At 42.8% G+C, this 15,319-nt stretch overlaps 1 protein-coding gene across 1 annotated transcript in view; it reads right to left on the reverse strand.

The window, feature by feature from the left end:
* Window positions 1-11,681, reverse strand: part of LOC111142881 (Janus kinase 1) — a 125,120-nt gene extending 113,439 nt beyond the window's left edge. The window contains exon 1 of the mRNA XM_022496274.1: window positions 11,492-11,681. The gene's annotated coding sequence lies outside the window, so the exon portion shown is untranslated. The remainder of the gene's footprint in view (window positions 1-11,491) is intronic.
* Window positions 11,682-15,319: the final 3,638 nt, after the last annotated feature.

Consider the following 15,319-nt stretch of genomic DNA (forward strand, 5'->3'; position numbering starts at 1 on the left):
CTGACCCATGAAAGTTTACTAATCTTGAGTCTCATGCTCTCTCTCCTTCCTACTTGCAAAGATGTGCTACACACCACAGACCTGGGAGACATAACCCGTCCCGAGCATATGTAACTAAGAGATCACAAGACACTTATAAAACGCTTTTCTCCTTTTCTCCAAACCCATGTCCTGTTTCCCATATTGCCCCGTTTACCTATTTCTTCTGAGATACTTACCTCTCCTACCATCTTGGTGTCACCTCAGGGATGGGTAAACTAAGGGGCTAGTATTTACTATTTACATTTCTATCACCCAAAGAGTTAAGGCTACCTATATGAATATAAAAGAGACATACAACAGAACCATTCATTAGAGCAAGGACTTAATACATGTGACATACGATCTGGTGGAAGACTGAGGCAGGGAGACTATATTGTCTGCCCAGAAAAATGGACAGCAACCTAAAAGCAGCAAATAACTTGGGCCTGAGCTTTCTGGCAAGGAAATGTTATTAATTAAAGTGCACTCTTCTCTTTTTTATAAAAGGAAACATATCAATTCCTGAAGAGAAACATTAGTAATTTGCCTGAACTTATTTACTAAGTTAGTGACAGGACCAAGAATACAACCAAAGTCTTCCAAAACACCAGAGCTTTCACAAAAGTGTACCTCTTTATATAAGACTCAAGGATTTAATCTGACCAAATCCTCATCAGCAAGACATTCCCATTGAGAATGTCTACAAATTGTATATATCTACACAGGACTTAGCATTCATTCAATAAAGACCCATGTGCCCACTGTGAAAGGCGATATTATAGTGAATGAGATCGTTCCTGGCCTCAAGGGCCTTGGGACTGTACAGAGAGAGCCAGCTTACTAAAGAACTAAGGCATAAAGCCAAACGTGATGCCCTACAAAAGAGGATTGCATACCACCGGAGCACTACACGTGTGTGTGTGTGTGTGTGTGTGTGTGTGTGTGTGTGTGTGTGTATCTCTTGTTGGGGGTGGGTGGGATCAGGAACATTTGAAAGGACCTTGAAAGGTAGAGAATTTTGACAAATGGTGAAGAGCACAAGACACGGGCCAAGTCCATTAGAAAAGAAGAAGGATGCAGAAAAATAGAAGACATGTTTAAAAACTGAATGCAAAACAGTAAATAATCTATTTTGGCACAGTGCAGAAGGGGAAAAATGGGAGAAGCAACTGAAAAGTTGAGGTCTTACCATGAGGAGCCCTGAATGCCACACTAAGGTGGAGTTTAGACAATTTTCTGTATGCAATTGGGACTGACGAAGGCTTATGGTCAGGACAATTCTATGACCTGAATCCAGTTGCAAGACTATTCAATGTCTGTGTGGAGGACAGACTGGAGGGAAAGGGCTGGAGGCAGGGAGACTATGTTAGAGATTGCTGGGATCATGCTGGTAAAAGAAAGCTAGGTCAGAGGCAGGGACTGGTGAGCAGGCAGTAAATACTGGGAGGGAGCACTGAGAGCGCTGGGCAGACTGCAGTCTGTGGGTGGGGAGAAGGAAAGGGGAGGAGTCAAGATGAGTAGAAGGCAGGGGTCAGCAAACTTTGGCCCACACACCAAATCCCGTCGGTCTCCTATTTTCACTTGTCCTCCTGTTTGCTGTATCACTTGTACAGTTTCTTAGTTGTACAAATTTTTATATTTTTAAGTAGTTGAGGCAAAAATAATATTTTGTGACATGTGAAAATTCAAATTTCAGGGTCCATACATAAAATCAGAACACAGCCACACTCATTGGTTTATATATTGTCTACATTTGCTTTAGTTCTCCAAAAGAATTGTATAGTTGTGACAGAGGCGGCCTGGCCCTCAAAGCTGAAAATATTTACTGTCTTTCCCTTCGCGGAAAAAGTTCTCTGACTGCTGATCTAAGAGGTTTTGAGGGTGGTGAAGAGAGATGGTATTAAGAGGAACAGAGAAATCTGCCATTGGTATGGTGGGGTCAGAAAGAGAGATACCAATTTTGAAGCAGTTAAATGGGAGGTGTCAATAAGAAAGTCAGTTAAGGGGGCCCAGCAGGAAATGGAAAGACCACCCTCCATGGGGCTTGGGCATCTGCCACTCTCCCTGCCTTGTACACTCTCCTTCTAGATCACCACATGGCCTGGCTCCTACTCATTATTCAGGCCTGAACTCCCATGTCCCTGTCCAGGAGGAAGCCCCTCTCCCATCTACTTCAGCATTCTCTACCCATTACCTTATTTTCTTTATTGCACTTATCACCACCAGAAATTATCTTATTTATGGACGGTGTGACATCTTAGAAGGCAGGCTCTTTAAGGAAAAGCCTTGCCTTTTGTTTTCTAAAGCATCCCCAGGGCTTTGAATCATGCCTGAAGCTGCTCCACAACCGGAGTTCAATGAAAGCAAGTCATCTGCACAGTTTTAGGAACAAAATGACTCTTGCCATTCACAGCAGCTTGGGGAAGTCTTCACTAGGGGAAAGGGAGAGATGAGAGGCAGAGAAGAGAGCCAAGACACAGAAAGGAAGGAGACAGGTACTATGTTTCAGAAGCCAGACAGCAGTGCGGCTGTGGGGTATCTTTCAGGGAGAGGGTATTTAACAGCATCATACGTCTTAGATAACAAGAGCAGAAAAAAAAGGGTCAAAGTGTGACAGCAAGAAGGTCACCAGTGACCTCAAAGAAGGCTCAAGAGTGTGGAGGTGGCGGGTTGCAAAGAATTAAAGAAATGAGTGAGTGGGAGAAAGTGAAGGCTTCCAAGGCATTAGGCAGAGAGTGGGCAGAGAGAGGAGAGAGGGGCTCCAAGGGGAGCAGCAAGTGAGGAGGGGATCCTTTTTTTTTTTTTTTTCCATACAATGACTTAAGTCCCATCATGTCACTGCCCTGTTTTAAATCCTTCAATTTCCCCTTTTATATTATAAGGCCCAAAATAATATGGCTCACAAGGCCCTGCCTAATCAGGTTCCTGTCTGCCTCAGCAGCCTGAATCTTTATCCTCTGTTCCAGCTGCAGTGTTGGTTCCACCCCAGGTCCTTTGCACATGCTGTTTCCTTTGGAAAAAAACCCTCCCCTTCCTCTTAGCCTGGCTAACTCTTTTACCCTTCAGATTTCAATCTTTCAAAAAATATATACCACAGAGACACCCCCCCCCACGCTTTGTACTGCTTTCAACCTCTACAGAAAACTAAGACATCTCTCCTGGTACTTAGCATAATTATAACAAATAGCTGTATAATTGTTGAATTATTGTGTTTTCCACTAGCAAGGAAGCTTCCTGAGGGCAGGAATCAGGTCTTCCTCTCACATAATACATGATTTACAGATAATTATTAAATAAAGGAATAAACATGAAAACCTAAAAGCATTTTTAATTTCAGCCAGTTTGTGCATCTCTAGTGGCCAACTTCCTAAATCCACATCAAGTGGGCTTACAACTTACATTCCGGCCAGTTGGTTTTCTCTGACCTCCCCCTCCCACTTCTAACCAACTTGAGTGAATGGTTATTCTAACCAAGTAAAATGATGGGATTCTTTGGGGATACCACCATATATCAAATTATTTTTCCAATTACACAACTAATATATGGTTATTAGGAGACCTACCTAGTTTTACAGAATGGCTTTAACTGAAAAAAAACAAAAAACAAACAACAAACAAAAAACAGCCAGAATATTAAATTTAGGCATTATGCATCTAACTTCTTAGATGTTAGATGAATTAGCCCTAAAATGAGTTTGCAGGTATACAGTAAAAGATCCATTGCATCTCTTTATTATATAAATCACATCTGTCTGCCTCCCTGTGTGAGATCTTGTTTAATAACAGAATTTTTTACTGGGAAAACATACATTTGACAGATTGTTTTCTCCTTATTTTTTTACTTTGCTTTTTCTCTCACCATAAATAAAAGATTTTAAATTCTACTAATTGAAAAAAAAAATGCTATGAATTACAGCCTTTCTACAGCTTGAGCAAATTAACAGTGCAAATAAGTCTGCAGACATAATTGTGCTTAATTGAATGAACTGTTGTCAGTTCTAATAGCTGGAGGCCCTTTAAATCACTATTAAAAACAAGAGTTGCATTAATTACAAATTGTTCTTAACTATTTCTACCTCATATATACATTCAAACTTGTCGGAATTACCCAATACACCTGAAAACGATAAACCTAAATTTATTTTTTAAATACCTACAGGTCAACCTATTCATCACTTGAGCTAGACTTCTCTTCCACAAATACAAAGTAGGTTGTTTTACTGTCTTTATCCTCCTCAAATGGGAAGATACAGCTAATTTCTTTGCCATCCAAGAACATGGAATGAAAAGATCAAGCTCTACTCCAACTATGTGGCAACTGTTCTTGAGAATACAAATACAACACTGAGAAGGAACTAAATGCCTATTTAAAATATGATTAGGAGAGGGGCGCCTGGGTGGCTCAGTGGGTTAAAGCCTCTGCCTTCGGCTCAGGTCATAATCCCAGGGTCCTGGAATCAATCTCTGCTCAGCAGGGAGCCTGCTTCCCTTCCTCTCTCTCTGCCTGCCTCTCTGCCTACTTGTGATCTCGGTCTGTCAAATAAATAAATAAAATCTTTTAAAAAAGTAAATAATAAAATAAAATATGATTAGGAGGAAGAGCCAACTTTTTGTACCATTTATATTTTGGGTAAACTTTGCTTTTGGAAAGCACATATATGGAAATGGAAACTGATAAAACAGCATTCAGGAGAAAGTGAATATATATTTCAGAGTTCCTTCAAACTCTTCTAATTGCTTAAACAGCAAAACTCCCTAGCACATCATCTGACTTATAAGAACTTACAAGATTTTTAGTGTCACACAACTCTGAAGACACCATTTTAAAATGGGTATGCCTGTGTTTCTGCCACTTCCTAAGTAAACTCAATCAGTGAGAGCAACACAGAACCTTTATATTGACTTTCCCAGAAAGTCTCATACATTCCTACTGAATTATATACCTTGCGTGACCTTTTAAGTTAAACTAAAGGCACCTTTGTTTCTCATGTTTCCTTAAAAATACAGCAGAACCTAATGTATCACCTTTAGTGCTGTCTACATAATAAACTCTAGATTTGAGAAACTGCCTACTTTAAGTACCTAAACTTTTTTGATTTAACCATTTCTAATTGAAGTCTTTCTTAATACAGACTGTTTCAGCTACTGTTTTGTATTTAATAGGTCCCCCTTCCCTACCATATTTTTTTTTTTTTTTAAGATTTTATTTATTTATTTGACAGAGAGAGATCACAAGTAGATGGAGAGGCAGGCAGGGGGGGGCGGGGAAGCAGGCTCCCCGCTGAGCAGAGAGCCCGATGCGGGACTCGATCCCAGGACCCTGAGATCATGACCTGAGCCGAAGGCAGTGGCTTAACCCACTGAGCCACCCAGGCGCCCCCCCCTTCCCTACCATCTTAAAGCATCCTGAATATAATCTGAGCTCTTTGCTTTCAGCCCGAAGTATATTCACCAATAAAAAATAAATAAAAATTAAAAAATAAAGCTAACACATGTTTAGCTTACGCCATGCGCCTGGCACCATTCCAAAATCTTCAGGCGTAGTCACTCAATCCTCAAAACAATCTTACAGGTAGGAAACCTCTTTACTTCCATTTTATTGATAAGGAAACAAGCTTAAGTTGCCCACATTATCACTGCTAGGATCAAAACAAGCAGACTGGCTCCTGAGCCACCAAAAACACAGATTACAAAAAACAAGGCGAAAACACAGTAACTCCATTTTCCATCTCGAGGTGTAGTAAGTTGAGACTGATTTAGCCTTTCCCAGCTGGGTTCAAGTTATTCCTAAGAAACTCTTTCCCTGAAGAGTTAAAGCACCTCTCGTGAGCAAAGATTCCTCACTGGCTTCTCATTCTGAAGAAAACCTCTCCTTTGAGCTTGTCCTATTGCAATCGTGACAGCAGCTTCTTACTCCATCCCCGCCCACCACTTGCGTACCTCCCCAAAACCCAACCACTAGAGTTGCCCTTTTCTGCTAGAGACCAATCTATGCTGCCCTTTGCAGTGTATGCTCCACAGCCCAGCCTCTTCTTAATGGCTTGGTCATCATTAGCAACACCAATTACCATCCTGTGTTGTGACGGTAACTAGGGTATTTACAATGGCATTTGCCCCTCCACTAAATGGCATCACCCAGACTGTTTCACTTTTTGAGTTATGGTTCTGCTTTTCATTCTGCTTCTCACTCACTTCCAAGATAAAAATTAACAGTGCCTGTCTCAGAGAATGTACCTTCTTGGAGTCATCCTCTTAGTAACTCCTGTCTCTTACGTTTGTAGTTAATCTCCCACTGACTTGAACACCAGTTAAATGGGCTGTCAAGAAACTCTTTATAAATTACAAGCAAATCAAAGTAGGTTTTTCTCTACTATCGGGAAAGCACATATGGATTCCATGACGTCTCTTGTGGCTCAAAACATTTCCTGCCTCCTAGCAGTCTTCTGGATAGTTGATTAGGGGTGGATAAGTAAGAAATATTTTCTGTGACAGGGAGGAAAAGGTAACTGTGGATTGAAGCGGATCCTTTCAGCGTTTCACAGTTGTTTCATTTGCTAATGATGTTATATGCTTGAGCTCAAGAATTACGAATGGCTCCCCATTCATTCAACACAGACCACTGCCCCTGACCTCACACTGCTCAAAGACTTGAGGACAGCCTCAGTCTTCACAATCTGGCCCCATCCTACATGTCCAGCCTCACCTCCTTCTGCTGCCTCCCCCTATTCTGCTCTAATCACAGTGGCTGCCTCCAAGTTTGTCACCCACACCACATACCTGGCTGCCTCTGCATGTTCCATCTCTGCCTAGATTCCCTTCCCATCCCTAAACAAGAGGAGAACTACTCACTCCTCAAGGCCCAACTCTAGTGAAACCTCTTCAAAAAAGCAGTGGCCAGGGCTTCAAGCTAGGTTTAGCTTTCCTCAGGGGTCCAAGCACTCTTAATTCCAACCTCTATTACAGCATCGCCCACATTGTGTGACAGTTATATATACAACAGGCTTATTTCCATATAAACTGTCTTATTCATCTACCAGAAATCAGTAGGTACTGCAGAGATGTTTGCTTATACAGAGCTAATTAATCTGTAACATAAAAAAAACGGAGGAAAGGTGTGCCATGAAGGTTCCTAGGAAACATTCTACATTCCCAAAGTAGGACTTACTTTTTTGTATGTGTAAAATCTACAACTGAGAAACCCTGAATGAACAGCTTCAAGGTTCTTCCACTAGACTGTAAACTCTACAAAGACAAGAATTTTTACATGTTTTGTTCAGTTTATTCACACCCTGAGATTCATAGCAGGGGCTCAACAAGTATTTACGGAATGAATAAAGGAATGAACAAAGTGTTGAGTGAATATTACTGTAAAGTAAACTGGGTTACCACAGATTAAAAATATCCTAACAAAGACCAGCTCTGTCTTTTCGCTAGAGTAGACTTAAAGAAATTTTCATTTTTCTTCTAAAGCAGGTCTTGCCTAGGGACTGGGCAATTTATTCACAGAGCACCAAGGAAAAATTTGAGCCCACTGCCAGCTGCTAAGAATCACAGATCATAAAACCTCAGAAGTAAATATATCATGGAAACGAACTTAATGTTTTATGCTTTCTTGTTGCCAAAAAAACTGGTGCACTTCAGAAGGAAGAATACTCACAGGAGGTAGTTTCCTGCCCCTGAAACCCGGTCACTTCAACATGGCAGCTGTTTAAAACTCCATGTTACCATTGGGTTTTCAAGACAGGAAGCAACAGTGGCACACCTAGCCGAGTACAGGGGAGAGCACGAAGCAGAAAGGAAACAACATGCCGAATGAGAACACGGCTTGGAGGTTAGCCCACAGAGTACAAAAACAATGAACAAATTTCTCTAATGTCTCCCATAATGTAATTTACCTGTCCATTGTAATTATGAAAAAAAAGAGAAAATGAAGGGCATAGAAACGGATAGTACCTTCTCTGGTCACCAGCTGCTCCCCCTTTTTCCATCATTAGTTCTTCTTCCAATTTTAAGGACTCTTACAGAAAAGAAAATTGTAAGTCTTTAAATGGGAAAGGGAGTAAACCATGGATGACTTTTCTCCCTTACTTTCCTCAATTTCCTGGATTTTCTAGGAGTGTTCCCTCCTGTTATGCTAAGAAAACTATTCTTACGTTCAAAAAACCTGCAGAGCTGAAAAGTTTATGTTCTAATAAGAAAACTATATTAAGTCCTTTACCCAAAAAAAATTAATAACAAAGAAATCAGTAATACCAAACCATCCAATCTTTTCACTCAATAACCTTAACCTCTTTACTCCTCAACTACTGGTATATCTAACAATTTATTTAAAATATGTTTCCATAACAATTATAATTTGTGTGGCACGTCAGTTACCATGTGTTATTTACCTGATTTTCCCCAACAACTTTCTGAAATGGTGAATACTCTGATTTCCATTCTAAAGATGAGGAAAACTGGGAACTGAAGGAAAGCTATTTGCTATGACAGATCCCCATATCTTCTTGTTTCCTACCTGGCATTCCAAAACAGAATTTTTCAACCCCAGTGCTACTGACTTTTGAGCCAGGTTATTCTTTGTTGTATGGGCACCCCATGCATCCTAGGATGTTTAGCAATATCCTTGGCCTCTACCCACTGGATGCCAGTAACACTGCCTCCTCCCACCCCACTCCACCCCCTAAGTTATAATAACCAAAAATGTCTCCAGAAACTGCAAATATCTCTTTGAGCACAAAATCATACCCAGTTGAGAAATACTGGTCTAAAAGAATCCAAGAGGTTCTTTTTGGCATCTCTATTCTATGACAAGGCTCCATATACCACTGAGCCACAAGAAATCACAAAGCGTCAGATGTTGCTTGTTCAGGGACAGTGAGTCAATTAATCAATTCCCCATTCACTTGAAACAATTTTTCAAAATGTGGAAATGAACAAGAAAAATTTCCTTGTACAAATATTCACATCTCAGAGGATATATTTTCTAAAGGCATATTATCTCATTAGAATACAATAAGGAAATACATAAGGAAAATATATAAAATATGTGTGTATGTAGGGAAAAAAACACTTATCAGAGGAGTTAGAAAACACAGATCTTGGTCTTTTCTAATAGTTATAGATCAGGGTTCCTCCTATAAAAGTGAATATAAACCTACACGTTCTCAATACTTGCTTCAGCTGGGTTTCTGTACTAATATATGCATGACCTAAAGCTATTCAGAAGAAACTGAATGATAACTTTGAAACATCACTACAATTTGTGGCCTGCAGTTGAAACCACTAGTGTTTGTGAACCCAGAATCCAAACTGGCAGACCTAACAATCTTGACTTAAAAGCACTCAGTTTAAGTTTCTTCATGCCAATTAATCCGAGTCTCTGTTCCTGCAAAAGCAACTCCACCCTCAAGATTCTTTATTTTTACAGCTTTTAAACAAATGCTTGAGTTGCAAAAATTCTGCAGCCTAATTCACCTTAATACCTTAATCTGTAAAGGGTGGATACCAAAAGACTAGAAAGATAATCAAAGTATAGCATTAACCAAACTGATATAAGACTGCTTAAATTATAGCAAATTGAAATGTAGTTATATAAATTATATTTTGGAAAATGTTTGAATTATTTTTATCTATATATGTATAATTTATTTACCCTCTATCATTTCCCAACAGTTGTAATTAGTATATAGTGGAACTGGGAATCAGTGTGGAGTGTGTCATCTCACACTGCAATCCTCAGATTTAAAAATAATTTTTGCAGCTATTTAGAGAAATTAAGATACAGTGAAAGAACTTAGTTAATATGATATATAGAATTAAGAAGAGGTTGTGATTATTCCTATTCATAAATGTCCACAATCTCTCAGTATGATTACTTATGCCTTTAAACATGATCTGGACCTATATACATAGACATTTTTCTCCATTATACACAGTATGCTATACCCCAAATGTCTAGTACCATTATGGTCTCCATTAACCTTCACCACAAAGTACAAAAGAACACACTGATCCTTCAGTAAGGACTCCCTGGTCTTAAAAAATACCAGAGTCACCAAAAACAAAAGCGAGAAACAGCACAAAATGGGGTTTTGGAAAGGGAGGAAAAAACATTTAATCAATGTAAAATGCTAATCTTAAAAAAAAAATTTTGCACTGTGTATATGCCCATGATTTGAATCCTTTTCTTAAAAATTTGCCAACAAAGACTCCATGATCACATCTAATTGTCTGCATTCTACTCATCACTTAACTATATAAGGTTTTTAATGCGTTTCTCCTAAAAGCAATGACAATTATACACCGCTGTGAACTACTGCCATGAGAGAAAAACCTATGGCTCCTAAAAAGAAAAAAGGAAAAAAAAAAAGTTAATAGCATATATTCAACGGGGGCAGAAGACAGACTGCTCACAGCTACGTATTAGAAAAAGTGGCAGGGTCCTCTTCCCAACGGACACGCAATTCACAGAAAATACACAGTTTTTTGAAAAAATGAGAACACCTGCAATAATCACACCTTTTATCTAGTCTCCCTAAAAAAGTTCCTTGGTAAAGAGACATCCAAGGAGCCCATATCCCTGAAACCTTGGGGTGTGACTTGAGAGGGGTGTTTACTAGCCCGGCTAAAGCGACGTCTCCCTTTGAAGCTTGGCGACCACTCGTGGAATGGGTGAGGAGTAAGACAGCAGGCCAGAGAGCAGCCCCAGTTTCAGTTAATCAGTCCCACTACAGTAGAATTCGCGCTTCCCCGGGGCTCTCTCTCACTGTTCCTCTTCCCTGGCCCTCTTCGCCCAGGACGCGTCCTCTTTAGCCCATCTCGCTGGCTGCCTAGAGCCAGGGTCCCAAAAGAACGTAAAAGGGGAGGGGGCGTTTACTGATTCCACAGAAGACACTCTTCTAGCCCCAAACATGGCCCCAAAGCCCAGAAACTTTCCCTGGCTGGGATGGCAAAGAAGGAAAACGACGACGACCCTCGGCCTCCGTACGGAGGCCAGAAAACCTCTTCCCGCCCCCACTCCCCCCCCCACGACAGTTGTGCCAGAGAGCTGGCGGTCAAGTTCTCGGTGCAAGGGCAAGGGACGTCAGACCTCAAGCCCGCGCCTGTATCGCTGGGTGGTATAAACAGGATGTCAGCGCGTTCCAGGCTTGTTTATGAAAACTTGGTGTGTGCTCTGGGGGAGGGGGCGGCGAGCCTTAACCTCCCCCCCCCTTCCCGGCCTGGGGCCCCCGCCCCCCAACCACCCGCCGGCTCAGCTCGGCTGGAAATCCCCCGCTCCCCGTCCGCACCCACACGCCCCCAGCCCTCCCAGGCCCCGGGTCCAGCTCCGCGCTTGCTGAGTGGCCGGGGGTGCGTGGCTCGCCGAGGGCAGAGAGCGGCGGCCGCGTCGCCCGCCAGCGCCGGCTCTGCGCCCCTCGCCCGGCCGCCGCAGCCACCACAGGGTTCTCCACCTCCCCTCCGCGACACTCACCACTTCCGTGTGCGCCTAGGCTGGGGTGGGGGAGTGCTCCGGGTCACGGCGCAGGTCCCACTGCCTACTCGCTCAGCAGCCAGCCCCGCAGGGCCCCGGCGTGCGCGCGCCAGGGGGCTGAGGAGGGGGCACGGGAGCCGCCACCAGGGTTACGGCGCAGGCCCGCGCTCTCTGCGGCTGCTAGCTACTCCGCGGCCGCCGCGGCCTGCGCTCCGCGACGTTCCCGCCCCGCCCCGCCGCTGCCTCCGCCCCGCCCCGCCGCTGCCTCCGCCCCGCCCCGCCCCGCCCCGCCCCGCCCCGCCCCGCCGCTGCCTCCACCTCCCAGGCCAAAGCGGGCTCCGCCTCCTCGTAACGTCACGAGCGACAGCCCAGGAAAGAGTGGGCGGAGGCCGCAAGGTAGGCGTAGGCTCCGCGGCGCAGCTGGTCCCTGCGCCTCCAGTCTTCTCGCCCGGTCCCCATCTAGTTTCGCTCATGCCCCCATTCTTCATTCGCTGCTTAACCGCGCCTTCTGGAGACACTAGTCTAGGAACGAGAGTTGTGCCAAGGCAGACAGTAAAATTGTCAGGTTTTGGCTACAGGTTTATCCTTCCTAAGTTTGGGGTGCCCTCCACCACATGTTCCTGCACCGCGATGCCCTTATCACAGTCGTCTGCCCGTTGTCAGGATAGAGTAAGAGGTGAGCTGTGTGGCACTTGACTACCAGCAACTTCAAAGCAAATAAATCTTATCTTAAAAAGACAAGTTACTGCAGATCCAACGCATTCCGTAAAGAGCTCTTTTAAATTTAAAAAAAAAAAAAACTTAGCTAACATTTGTTGATACCTAATGAATTAGGCGCTTTTCATTTTTTTTTTACTAATAATCTCTCATAGTAGATATTATCCGCATTTTATCCATGAGAAAACAAATTGAGTCTTACGTATCTTCAAGTCACACTGCAGCCAGGACTCCTATCCTTGTAGACAGTCTACAGCCAAATCCTGACAATTTTACTTCCAAGGTATCTCCAGTCCTTTTGTTTCTCTATTTCAACAACATGATTCAAGCTCCCCTCATCTCTCACCTGAAGGACCACAAGCACCTCTCAAATCCAGGCTCTGCATCACTCCAGTGTCTAATTAATTTTTCACAGTGAGCTTTTAAAAGTTCAAATCTGTTCTGCTCTTGAGCTTGAAACACTCCAGTGCCTTCCCCTTGAAAATCCTTCTGGGCATGGTCAGGCTTCTACAGTTCAGGTCACTGTGGACTGAGGCTGTACCACCCGCCCTGATTTCATTAATCCTACTGGAGGGCTTGCGGTAACTTGGAGTAGGTTCCTGCTACTTAACCTGATACTAAGCAAGAAGCGCTGGTGTGGTACCTGGTGAGAAGAGAGCATTTGATTCTAGAGTTCTGGAATTTAGGTCTGGCTACCACCATTAGCCACCTGAGATACCCTAAACAATTTACAGCTTACTCTTAAAAGTTGAAGGACAGTCTAAGAGATCTCCAAAGAGAAAGCCTTCTGGAAGGATGTAGAAGAATTCAGAGAAGACAGAAGAATCAAGCAGGGAGGGTCGTGGCCCAGTTGCCTCCACTCGTGGGTGTTTGCATGCATGTGCTGCCTCACCTGCCACTCAGGGCTCTTCCATCATATTCTTCACCTGTTAAATTGGGATATCTTCCTTTTGGGGACTATGCTGAAGGCAAAGATAATGCAGGCCTGGCACACGTGGTGGGCTTGGTAAATGATCTTTATTGATCTGAGCCTTGAAGAACAAGTTGGGAGTGGATGAATAGACACGGAAATATGAAAAAGCCACATTTCAGGGAAGGCAAAGAATAAAGATCAAGGAAAGCCAGGACAGCAGCAATGACCCCTATTGTACCCAAGAATGAATCTGACTGCTATATAAATAGAATAAGGACAGAGGGCCTTGGTTGAGTGTATTTCCCTATACTGGGCATTGCACTAAGAGCTGAAGATTCTGGGAAAAGAGACCCAGTTCCTGATCTCTGATGCTTACATTGGAGTGGAATAACAGGTGAGTGTTCAGTGTGATTCATGCTCTGCTAAAACTGGTCATAGAGGAGAATTACCCAACCTACCCTTGGCAAATCAGGAAGAAAAGAAACTACAAGCAGCGGATAAATCACAGGAGCCCAGGCGGGGATCATGGCATATTTATTTACGTAGTAACACACACATGAGATATGGCTGAGGAAAAGATGAGAGTTATGCACAAACCTTATCTGAAAGACACCATGTGTTCGTGAGGTATTTAAGCAGGTTTTAATTTTACAAGAATGGTCCTAGGGCAGAGTTTCTCAGCCTCAGTACTATTGACATTTGGGGCCAGAAAATTCTTTGTTGTGGGATGCTTACTGTGTATTGCAGGAATTCTAGCAGCATCTCTCTCCTCTAACCACTAGATGACAGTAGCAATCCCCATCGCTTCTCCTCCACGCCCCTCAGCCCCCCACCCACCTCCTGGCCCAGTTATGACAATCAAAAATGTCTTCAGACATTGCCAAATGTTCCCTGAGGGACAGAAACCACCCCTGTTGAGAACCACTAATGTGAAAATAAGGTGGACGACGGATTGGAAGACAAGATTAATGTCCATAGCATTGTAGAGCTGCAGGCTACAAGCGATAACATCAATATTTAAAGCAGTGGACTAGGGAGGGATAAACATGAAAGAGTCCAAAGCCTGAAGAGGTAGAATAAACTGCATGGTAACTCATTTAGATGTGGGAGCTAAGGCAGAAGGAAGAGCCTCACGTGACCAAAATTGTTCAAATTAGTTGACAAGTCGACTAAGAACAACACCAACTAAATTGGATAAGGAATTCAATTTTATGTTTGAGAATAGAAAAAAATTGGAAAGTCACCCTAAAAGGAACATACGAGAGAGAGAGAGACAGTAGAAAAGGAGAACTACCCATATTTCCTTCTGATATGTAACGTATACTGTAAAACCTGCAAGCCTTGGGGCGCCTGGGTGGCTCAGTGGGTTAAAGCCTCTGCCTTCAGCTCAGGTCATGATCCCAGCATCCTGGGATGGAGCCGCATCCAGATCTCTGCTCTGCGGGGAGCCTGCTTCCCCTCCTCTCTCTGCCTGTCTCTCTGCCTACTTGTGATCTCTGCCTGTCAAATAAATAAATAAAATCTTTAAAAAAAAAAAAAAACCTGCAAGCCTACTACAACTATTCATCTAAATTGAACTAAACTAAATGCAATGAAGCAGAAAGCTCTTATCAGGGAAATTCTCAAAAAACAACCCCATCCAACCGGCAATCATACACATCGGTTTCCAACGTAAATCTTCATCAAAAAAGTGTTTGCTCACCAGTCTGCTTCCCTGGAAAAGATTAGATTACAATGGGGAAATAAATTCAAACAGTAAGGTTTGCCTCAAAAAGTTGAACTGAACAAAACTAAAATACCTTGTACAGATCATGAAGTTCAATTACAAGGACTTGGAAACTGGAGAAGAGAGATAAAAATCACTGTAATTTTGCAATCCTAATATATAGTTTATCATATTATATATTTTCTTCCAGTTTTTTTTTACTAGGTATATATTTTTTTAATTTAATTTATTTATTTGACAGACAGAGATCACAAGTAGGCAGAGAGGCAGGCAGAGAGAGAGGGGGAAGCAGGCTCCCTGCTGAGCGGAGAGCCCGATGTGGGGCTAGATCCCAAAACCCCCGAGATCATGACCTGAGCCAAAGGCAGAGGCTTTAACCCACTGAGCCACCCAGGTGCCCCACTAGGTATATTTTTAATTTAAGTATAATCATGGTGTGCACGTAATTTTATAAGTTGTTCCTTAGATTTAT

This window comes from Enhydra lutris, unplaced genomic scaffold, assembly GCF_002288905.1.
Source record: "Enhydra lutris kenyoni isolate GAN:26980312 unplaced genomic scaffold, ASM228890v2 scaffoldscaffold9, whole genome shotgun sequence".
NCBI lineage: Eukaryota > Metazoa > Chordata > Mammalia > Carnivora > Mustelidae > Enhydra > Enhydra lutris.